Below are 11,432 nucleotides of genomic sequence, written 5' to 3'. Positions count from 1 at the left end.
GTCTCTTGCCAGGCTCTATGGTGGGAAAACAACTCTCATATCATCACCTCATATCTCCCATATTCTGCTTTTTGGTTTTTGTTGTTTTTAATAAAATACATGTGTCAGGTCTGTAAGCTCTGAATTTTAGAATTCAAATGACTTTCTCTATTACAATAACTACAGTTACAAATAAAAAGTGTTTTTTCTTTCAGTAAATTATCTGTTTAGTAAGTTTTCAATAACTAAGTTGAAGGGTGTGGCTATTTATTCCTGGCTAGAGTAAGACATGCAGAAATCTATCACTACTGCCCAGCTGTTGAGAGTATGGAGGCAACAAACACAAGGAAACTTGAACAAAGCAAAGTCAGTTAACATCTCAAAATATTATTTTGTTATTACTTTAAAATTATTCAATATATTACACAGTCCTCTTATTTGGGAGAAACTGTGGGATGATAGATCTACAGAAGGTAGCTGCTAACGAAAGTCCAGTTGGCTCATTATATTCTTTAAAATCACAATATAATATTTAAGAGAAAGAATAAAGGAATGGGCTACTTTACTTTCATATGTTTATTTTTAACATAGTGATTTCTAAGACTGGTTTCTCCTTAGCTCTTTTCAGACTATCCATTTCTATATGAAGGAGCCCAAAGCTCCCTAAATGTCTCTGACATGCCATGTTCATCTTTGTGCATTTATAGAATGTTTTGGTTTTGCTGTTTGCACAGGCTTCAGTTGAGCATCTCTGTTCTCTGCTTTCCTATGTGAGCTCCACTTGAATGCGTCAAGCTGCATTTTGGAGTATGCCTGAAAGTTAACACCATTACAGCAAAAGGGTAACTTTTCACTTAAAAGAAGCTATAAGTTGATTATAAATTATTTTTTAGAAAACAAGAGTGTATTTTAAAAAAACTTATTAATATTAAATGAGAAAACTTCCAAAAAGCTAAATAATTTCTTCTCCAGTTCAGAAAATTTATTAGTTTAAAGCCAGAATAAAAGCTTGAGGATCTGCTTGATCATGTCTGCTGTTTAACCCCTCCTGAATTTTTTTATTTCAGTTATTATATTTTAGCTCTATAATTTTAGTTTATTTCTATTTTATAATTTCTTTTTTAAAAAATATCATTTCTCTGAAATTTTTAGTTGTTTATCTATGTTCTTTGTAACTCACTGAGCTTCTTTAAGATTTTTAAAAATTGTTTTTGGTAAGGTAATTCATTAACTCCATTTTTAAAGAATCAGTTACTAAAGATTCACTTCATTCTTTTTGATTGGGTCATCTTCCCCTGATTCTTGATGTTTGTTGTAGTTTGTGGTGGTATCTGTATATTCGAAGAAGCAGACCCATCTCCCAACATTTACAGATTGCTTTAGCAGGAAAAAATCTTCACCCATCAACCTTGGTACAGATTCCGAGAGCTTGTCAAATATTTTCTGTAAGTTTGTCTTCTCTGAGTTGAACATGTAGATTCTTAACTACAGGGATTTACTGAGTTCACCCCCAACACAGGACCATAATTTCTTCCTCACTTTGGTATCTGACTGCTGTACTATGGGCCAGAACGTTGGTGGCATGCCAGTTACGTGTGTTCACACTCTGTTAGATGTGTGGCAGGCCAGGAATGAATCAGCAAATAATCCCTTTCCCAACATTTAAACTAATTTATTTCATTCTCTGCTAGTAATGGTTTAGCCGAGAAGGAATGTGAAAGACTTTTTCATCAATCCCATGGCCTTGGTGGAGAAGTAACTCCCTGATGAACTGTGTGTGTGACCACAATGGGCTGAGGCATGTGGACAACGCTGGAGGCAGAGCTGAGTGTGAGCAGAGGCTCACAGTGAGGCAGGGGCATCACCATTGAGTCCAATCAACCCATCAGGACACCTGCTGCATGGAGGTTGTGAGCACTGAGGTGCTGAAGAGGCTCTCACTCTGTCTAAGAGAGTGTCCCGAGCAAGACGAGCAGTCCTAGATGCCCAGATTCTTGTTTTGGCTTCGGATTTGGGCAAAGGGAAAGCAAAGCAGCTGTGCTCAGATCTGAACTTGTTTGACATGTTGTGTTGAAACTTTACTGACACGTATGGGTGTAAATCTGCCAGAAGCTGAAGAACTCATCCGTGATGAAGATAGCTCTGATTTTGAATTCATAGTCTATGACTCCTGGAAAATATCAGGCAAAAGAGCAGAAAACACCTTTAATCAAGCCCATACACTCCACTCTCTGTTGGATTCAACACAAGGAGAGTTCTTTGTGCCAAAGCCCCAAATCGTTAGTCCAAGAAAACTTCCTATGATACAAAAGGAGACGATAATGCCTGCCCAGTTAAAAAGAAGGGAAGAATCTCATCAAGAAACAACAAAGAAAGAAGTAGAAAGAATCTTGGGATTGTTGCAGTTGTATATTCGAGATGCTACCCAGCGTCCTTCTTTGCCTTTGTGGTTGATCCACAATCTTTCCCCCAAACAGTGGAAAACATCTTTCATGTTTCCTTCATTATACAGGATGGTTTTGCAAGAGTAAAACCTGACCAAGACCGACTGCAAATAATAGAGCCTGTTAATATTAATGAAGAAAGTGAGGAAATTCACCAAAACACCCAAGTTAGGAATCGAGGAATTCTAGCTGTGAGGTACCCTGACTGGGAGGAGATTGTGAATACCTTTGAGATTTCAAAGCCTGGGATTACTCCAAGTCAGAGACAGCAGAGGCTAAGTGCTTGACGCTAGCTGAAGGTCTCAAATGGATAGTGAAGTCCAAGAGGGAAAGAAGCATGTATTATATACAGTGTATGATTCAACATTTAAAAAGACAGATTGTTTTTAGTAAAATGTAGCTTTTGATATTTAATGAATTTGTCATGGTTGTTTTTGATTACAGGAAATTCACTGCCATATTAAAAAAAAAAAAGCTGCTGCACTTTTTTCCCATAGTGGCTATATCATTTTAAATAAATTACCACCAGCAATATGAGTGATCCAGTTTCTCCACATGCTCACCAGTATTTGGTACATTTTCCGTATTTTGTTTAAAGCATTCTGGTAAATTTGCCATAATATTGCAGTATGATTTCAATTTGCATCTCCGAGAAATAGCTAACATATTTTCATGTGGCTACTTGCCATCTCCATCTCCTCCTCAGGGAAATGTCGCTTCACATCTGTTACCTAATGTAATTGAGTTTTTCCCCACTGTGGCATTCGGAGTGTTTTTCACATGTTCTGGATACTACCCTTTGTCAGATATGCAGCTGGCCAATACTTCCTTACGTCTGTAGTATGTTACTTTATCCCTTTAAAGGGGACTTTCACAAAGCTTAGGTTTCTAATTTTGATGAATTCCAGTTTACTCTTTGCTTGCTTTCTCTCTCTCTCTTTCTCTGTCAAGAAGAACTTTGGAAAACACTGTTATATATTTTGTAGGAATGTAAGATTAAACTTTATTTCTAAGACATATTTTCTTTCCATTAAAAAAACAAGGTTTTACTGAAAAATTTAAAACTAATTTATGTATTTACATGTATTTTTAATTACCTATACTACTAGAAGGCACTTTTCAAATAAGTATCAGTATTTTAAGAATGTAAAAGAAAAAATTAAACATGCTGAATAAAAATTTATAGTTAAAAGTTATCCCATCCCTAATATACAGGAGTTTGAATATAAATTAGTAAAGTTTTAGTCTAAAATGACTAGATAACATAATAATATCTATCTTGAGAACTGATACAGCAAGTAAATGAAAGTCGGTTTATAAAGAGAATGGAGTAGGGGACCTAATGTCATTTAAGCCTCTCTTGTTTTAAAAAAATCAATTTTTGTAAGTCACCAAATAAAAAATAAACATACTAAGAAGAATGTTTCTCCATTACATTGTAAAGAAAACAATCTTCTGAGCTGGAGGACTGTAAGACCTGGATGTGTAATCTGAGACTATCAAAATAACTCATTTGTAGACCATTTGACTTCCTTCCACAGCCTGCCTAGCATGTACAAACACCCACTGATTGAAAATCTGTGGAATAGTCACTTTCAAGTAAAAGAGGCGCACATGAAGGTGTACAATGTGATTTTTGTAATTTTTATGAAGTTGAAGAACTGTCAAAAATGATGTATAAAATAAAAATCAAAACAGGGCTGTGTATGGTAGGGTGGGTGGGCCTGTCTGAAATGTCAGAGGGGATTTTCTGTGCTGATATGATCCATATATTAATAGGGCTGTTGGATACTGTAAGGAATATAAAGTTATAAAAATCTGTAAAGTCATTGACAGATAACATGTGCACATTTCACTATAGTTTAATTTTGTGTTAAGATAAAACAATAAGATGGAAAGGAGAATGATCATCAAATTGTAATGGAGATAAGTATATTTCATTCACAAATTTCCCCTGCCAGTGACCATAAAATTGACCAATCCAGAATGCTAGCTACTAGTAAGGTTCGAGGCAGAATGTTGGGGTGTACCTTGGGGTTTGTTGTGGCAGCTGGACCCACGGTTACTGGGCAGAGCTCTGTGGTGGCTGCAGTGCCATGGAGAGTCTGAGATCCTCTGTGGACCTGGGCCCTGGACTGACCCTTCAGAAGCTGGGCAAGGTGATGGTGGAGCTCCTGCCACATGATCTCAGTCCACAACTCACTGTCCACAAACTCCAGGTGGAGACACTGGTGTGTTTGCCTCTCATCGGGTTATTGGTGGGTCTCATGGTTTTATTGAGGCTTGTTCAGTCTTTTAGGGGTCAACTTTGTGTAAAGCATGGAAACAACTGTGGAAACACTAAATTCACAGATTGAAAAGAAATGCCAACTCACTAACAAGCTTAGTGCTACCAGTAAGGAGTTTGCAGAGATTGAATTATCTTTAGAGAATGTCAGGGTAGATAGAGTCTTTAAATATACCCAGACTTAGGATACTTAAAAAAAAAATGAGGAGCACCAACTTGATGCTGATGGAGGAATTCAATTCCCTGTTTCGAGAATTGAAAGAGAGATCCAAACTCTCCAAGCAATAAGAGGCAAAGGAGGAGATGCCAAAAATGGTGGAGTCTGTAGAAGAGGTCATGAGATAAGTATATTTCATTCACAGATTTCCCCTGTCTGTGACCATAAAATTGACCAATCCAGAATGCCAGCTACTAGTAGGGTTCCAGGCAGAATGTTGGGGTGTCCCTTGGGGTTTGTTGTGGCAGCTGGACCCATGGTTACTGGGCAGAGCCCATCACAAGGGGCTTTTCTAAACCTGCTTGGAGGAGAAGCACCAAATCCTGCTGCTCTCTTCTCAAGAGTGGACGTGGGTCTTAAAGCCGTGCTGCTCCCTCCCCTCCACTTGGGCCTCATGGGCTGCCAGGCTGCGTATACCCACCTTGACTCCTTCTGAGGGTCACTGAGGCCAGTTGGTTCAGGGGAGCTCCTCACTGGTCTGGAATTCCTCCACCTTCACATGCTGTTCATAGCAGTCAGCTTCTTCACGGTAAACTCCTTCAAATATAAAGAATATAGGAGATCCTGCAACATGTCAAGAAATGTGTGACTTTCTCTCCTTTCACAGAGAGTTTGGATTCTTTCTCATTAGCAGTGAAAGAAATGCTGTACTTGAGAGCCTAATCTTTTATTCAAATTGAAGCACCATCCAACACATTTCTCAGTACAATGCTCTGTAAATATTCGTAAATTAATAATTGAACAATTCCTATTTTATTCTCTAAATAGTTAGTTACATCTTAAAAATACAAGCAGTTTTCAATCAAGACTTTATCAATTTTTTTAGTTATATTCCCAACCGTTATAAATCACAAGTTAGAGCATCACTTTTTGACCTCGGTATATATTCATATTTTAAAAGTTAATAGATGTATTTTGGGATAAAGTGGAAGGGTATGCTTAGAAAGTTAAATTAATTAATATTTATATTCAAATATAATAACAAATATTTTTAAGAATGATCTCATCATCCAGGTACTGAGCACAGTACCCAATAGTTAGTTTTTCAACCCTTGCTGCCTCCCTCCCACCTCTAGTAGTCTTTGGTTTCTACTGCTACCTTCTTTATTTCCATGAGTACCCAATGTTTAGCTCTCACTTATAAGTGAGAAAATGTGGCATTTGGTTTTCTGTTCTTGCATTAACTCACTTAGGATAATGGCTTCCAGCTGCATCCGTGCTGTTGCAGAGGACATGATTTTGTTCTCTTCTGTGGTGTGTAGTATTGCATGGTGCTTATGTATCACATTTTCTTTATCCAGTCCACCACTGATGAGCACTGAGGTTGATTCTATTCTTTGTTGTTGTGAATACTGCTGCAGTGAACATGCAAGTGCATGTGTCTTTTTGGTAGAACAATTTGTTTTCTTTGGGATACAAGCCCAGTAATGGGATTGTTGGGTGAAAATACACTTCTGTTACAGATTCTTTTAGAAATCTCCAAACTGATTTTCACAGTAGATGAACTAATTTACACTCCCACCAACAATGTATAAACATTCCCTTTTCTCCACTGCCTTACCAGCATCTTTTTTTTTTTTTTTGACTTTTTGATGATAGCCATTCTGACTGGTTTGAGATGGTTTCTCATTGTGGTCTTGATTTGCATTTCTGTGATTAGTGATGTGGAGCATTTTTTCACATGTTTGTTGGCTGCTTGTATGTCTTCTTTTGAAAAATGTCTGTCATGTCTTTTACCCATTTTTTTAATGGCAATGGGTTATTTGTTTTCTGCTTGCTCATTTGTTTAGGTTCCTTATAGATTCTGGGTATTAGGCCTTTGTCAGATGCATAGTTAGTGAATATTTTCTCCCATTCTTCAGGTTGTCTGATTGCTCTGTTGATAGTTTCTTTTGCTGTGCAGGAGCTCTTTAGTTTAACTGGGCCCCAGTTGTCAATTTTTATTTTTGTTGCAATTGCTTTTGGGGACTTAGTCATAAAATTTTTCCCAAGGCCAATTTCCAGAATGGGTGTTTCCTAGGTTTTCTTCTAGGATTCTTATAGTTTGAGATCTTACATTTAAATCTTTAATCTATCTTAATTTTTGAATATGGTGAAAGGAAGGGGTCCAGTTTTCTTCTTTTGCATATGGCTAGCCAGCTGTGTCAGTGCCATTTATTGAATAGGGAATCCTTTTCCCATTGCTTACTATTGTCAACTTTGTCAAAGATCAGATAGCTACAGGTGTGCAGCTTTGTTTCTGGGTTCTCTATTCTGTTCCAGTGGTCTATGTGTCTGTTTTTGGATACTGTAGCCTGGTAGTACAGTTTGTAGGGTAACGTGATGCCTTCGGCTTTGTTCTTTTTGCTTAGGATTGCTTTGGTCATTTGACTTCTTTTTTGGCTCCATATGAATTTTAGAAGTTTTTTCTAGTTTTGTGAAAAATACCATTAGCAGTCTGAAAGGAATACATTGAATCTGTAGATTGCTTTGGGCGGTATGACCATTTTTACGATATTGACTCTTCAAATCCAGGGGCATGGAATGTTTTTCCATTTGTTTGTTTCATCTCTGATTTCTTTCAGCAATGTTTGTAGTTCTCCTCATAGAGATCCTTTACCCCCCTGCTTATTTTGCTAGGTATTTTTGTGTGGCTGTTGTAAATGGGATTGCATTCTTGACTTGGATCTTAGCTTGAATGTTATTTGCATACAGAAATATTACTAATTTTTTTACATTGATTTTATGTCCTGATACTTTATTGAAGTCTTTTATCAGTCCCAGGCAGAGTTTTTAGGGCTTTCATTTTGTATAATCGTAACATTCGCAAAGAGAGATAGTCTGACTTATTTTCCTATGTGGATGCCTTTTATTTCTTTCTCTTGACTGATTGTTCTGGCTAGGATTCCCAGTACTATGTTGAATAGGAGTGGTGAGAGTAGACATCCTTGTCTTGTTCCAGTTCTCATGAAGACTGTTTCCAGCTTTTGCCCATTCACTATGATGTTAGCTGTGGGTTTGTCATCGATAGCTCTCATTATTTTGAGGTATGTTCCTTCAATGCCTAGTTTCTTAAGGGTTTATATCATGAAGTAGTGTTGGATTTTATCAAAAGCTTTTTTCCACATCTATTGAGATTATCATGTGGTGTTTTTAGGTCTGTTTATGTGCTAAATCACATCTGTTGATTTGCATATATTGAACCAACCTGGCATCCCACGAATGAAGCCTACCTGATCATGATAAATTAACTTTTTGTCATGCTGTTGGATATGGTTTGCTAGTATTTTGTTGAGGACTTTTGCATTATATTCATCAGGAATATTCGCCTGTGTTCTTTTTTTCATTGTGTCTTTGCCAGGTTTTGGTATCAGGGTGATGCTGGCTTTGCAGAATGAGTTCAGGAGGAGTCCCTCCTTAATTTTTTGGGAGAGTTTCAGTATAATTGGTACCAGCTCTTCTTGTTACATCTGGTGGAATTTGACTGTGAATCCATCTGGTCTGGGGCTTTTCGGGGTTGGTAGACTTTTAATTACTGATTCAATTTCAGAACTTGACACTGGTCTGTTCAGAGTTTCAATTTCTTTATTCAATCTTGGGAGATTGTGTTTCCAGAAATTTACCCATTTCCTATAGATTTTCTACTTTGTGTGCATGAACTGTTCATAATGGTTTTTGAGGATCTTTGGTATTGATTTGTATTTTTATTGCACTGTGGTCCAAGAATATGGTTAATAAGATTTTGATTTTTTAAAATTTATTGAGACTTGCTTTGTGGCCAAGCATGTAATCAATATTGGCGTATGTTCTGTATGTAGATAAGAATAATGCATAATCTAGAGTTGATGAATGGAGTGTTCTGTAGATGTCTGTTAGGTCCAATTGGTCAACTGTTGAGTTTAAGTCAAGAATTTGTGTTAGTTTTCTTAGAATTGAGTTTAAGTCCAGAATTGGTTAGAATTGAAGAATTTGTTTTGTTAGAATTTAAGTCCAGAATTTGTTAGAATTGAGAATTTTGTTAGAATTTAAGTCCAGAATTTGTTAGAATTGACTTTAAGTCCAGAATTTGTGTTAGTCCAGAATTTGTGTCTAATGCTGATAGTGGGGTTTTAAGGCCCCCACTATTATTGTGTGGCTGTCTGTGTCCTTTCATAGGTCCTAGAAGTGCTTGCTTTATGAATCTGGGTGCTCCAATGTTGGGTGTGAATAAATTTAGGATAGTTATGTCTTCTTGTTGAATAGAACACTTTGTTATATAATGCCCTTTTTTTTTTTTTTTTTTTTTTTTTTTTTTTAAGAGACGTAGTCTCACTCTGTCACCCAGGCTGGAGTGCAGTGGTGTGATCTCGGCTCACTGCAAGCTCTGCCTCCCGGGTTCATGCCATTCTCCTGCCTCAGCCTCCCGAGTAGCTGGGACTATAGGTACCCGCCACCATGCCCGGCTAATTTTTGTATTTTTCATAGAGACGGGGTTTCACCATATTAGCCAGGATAGTCTCGAAATCCTGACCTCATGATTTGCCCACCTCAGCCTCCCAAAGTGCTGGGATTACAGGTGTGAGCCACTGCGCCCGGCCTCTTTGTTCTTTTTTACTGTTGTTGGTTTAATGTATGTTTGATCAGACATAAGAATAGTGACTTCTGCTTTTTTTTTCCATTTACATGGTAGATCTTTCTCCAACCCCTTACTTGGAGCTTATGAGTGCTGCTATGAGATGGGTCTTTTGAAGACAACAGACAGATGGGTCTTGTTTTTTCATCCAAATTGCCACTCTGTGACTTTTAAGTGTGGTGTTTAGACCATTTGCATTCAGGTTAATATTGATATGTGAAGTTTTGATCATATCGTGAAGTCATTAGCTAGTTGCTTTGTAGTTTCTATAGTGCTTGCCTCAGAAAGCTCAAGGCTGCCAAAAGAATTCATTCTTTTTTTTGTCTTGGCAACAACTGACTATAGGCCCCTGACTTTCCTTTCTTACAGGGTTTATCAAAAAAAGATAAACAATTGTGGGACCTTCTTGTCCCTTTTTTGAGATGTACATGTGTCTCCTACACATCAGGAGTATCTTTCTCAAGTCTCTGAAAATCATTCCTTTGACATCAAATCATGAGGAAGCAAAAGGCCTCTGTCTTTCAGTCTCTGTGGGAGAACAGAATTCTAACTTCCATAATGGCCAGCTAGCAGGCACAGCTGCCTACTCTCACTTACGCTTACCAACCCTTTGTAAGTTTTCACTTCCCTGACTCTACTGAATCCCCACTTATCCCCTTGCTTACTGTCACTTTCTCCCTTTAAAACACCTAGTCACCATTGCACAAATCAAAGTTGAATTCACTTTATGATAGGCCCTTTTCCCTATTACAGTAGTATATTATTGATTAAAACTGTACTTACCACTTTAGTGTCTACCTTTATCACTGACAGTTAATACACATGCATATACTCATATTCACATATATACACACACATAACAATACATGTATGCACAAATGTGTATATATACATATATATTCTTAATAGATGCTTTGTCTTCTATAATCATTTCTTCTCCATCTGTTACACTAGAGGAAGTTCTCAAATATCAAGTGGCCCTTGGATGCTCATTCATATTTACATAATAGGAAGGACAGAGCTGAGTGGAGCTCTGCGTACCTGGGTGGGGCCTGTCTTTCTGGACTCAATATATCTTCAGAGGTGTTGACTATTGAACTAGTAACAGGACAACAATGGTGGTGCTCATGCTAAAGTCTAAAAAATACTTGTTTCACACATTCCCCACACAGACAAACACCCACTGAACACATAAAACACAGACAACACACACTCACAGACTCCCACAATTCCCATAATTGTGTTATGTCCCACAGTTCCCTTAAGGCCCAAAGACAAAATATACAGTGAAGGGGTTGGGGAAAAACTAGTTGGTCCATCTGATATTTTAGTGGAGTAGCAGCTGGAAATTTTTACCCTATATTACTCAACATTACACACTTCATGATTTATATATGTGAAGTGATTTTAATCTATACAGTCCCCACCTAAAACATGGTTAATAATTAAATGTATTGACAGGTATATAATAATATGTTAAGAATAGAAGTAAGATTAACTCACGCTTTGGAACCTGAAGTCTACAATTAGGAGTCAAATAAAGATGTATTAAACATGACTCTGAGCTTACGGTTACATATTTTCACTTATTTAATCCTAACAGTAACCCTGCCCTTTATGGTTTTTTTACCCATTCAGCAAATGCTGTGATCTGAGCTTCAAAAAGCTTAGCGATATGACAAATTTATTTGTCATAAAAGTTTGAATTTAAACTTAGCTCAGCCTATCTCACAAACTCAAATTCCCAAACATTTTCATCTTGAGAGGACGCACCTGAGCCAGGTTTTACCTGACTAGTACCCCTTTTCACTGTGCTTTCTCTCCTTCCAGTTTCTCACACAATTCCTCCCCATGCCCAGGTTCTCCTACCCCACAGGATCCTTTGGCACACTGACTTCACTTCCCAAACATCAG

General features: G+C 37.5%; 1 pseudogene; it reads left to right on the top strand.

Annotated features, from left to right (window-relative positions):
• The first annotated feature begins 268 nt into the window (after positions 1-268).
• LOC101147826 (non-structural maintenance of chromosomes element 4 homolog A-like) lies at positions 269-2,764 on the top strand (annotated as a pseudogene).
• The last annotated feature ends 8,668 nt before the right edge of the window (positions 2,765-11,432 follow it).

The sequence above is a fragment of the Gorilla gorilla genome, chromosome 17, assembly GCF_029281585.2.
Source record: "Gorilla gorilla gorilla isolate KB3781 chromosome 17, NHGRI_mGorGor1-v2.1_pri, whole genome shotgun sequence".
NCBI lineage: Eukaryota > Metazoa > Chordata > Mammalia > Primates > Hominidae > Gorilla > Gorilla gorilla.
This window is presented reverse-complemented; position numbering and strand designations above follow the sequence as displayed.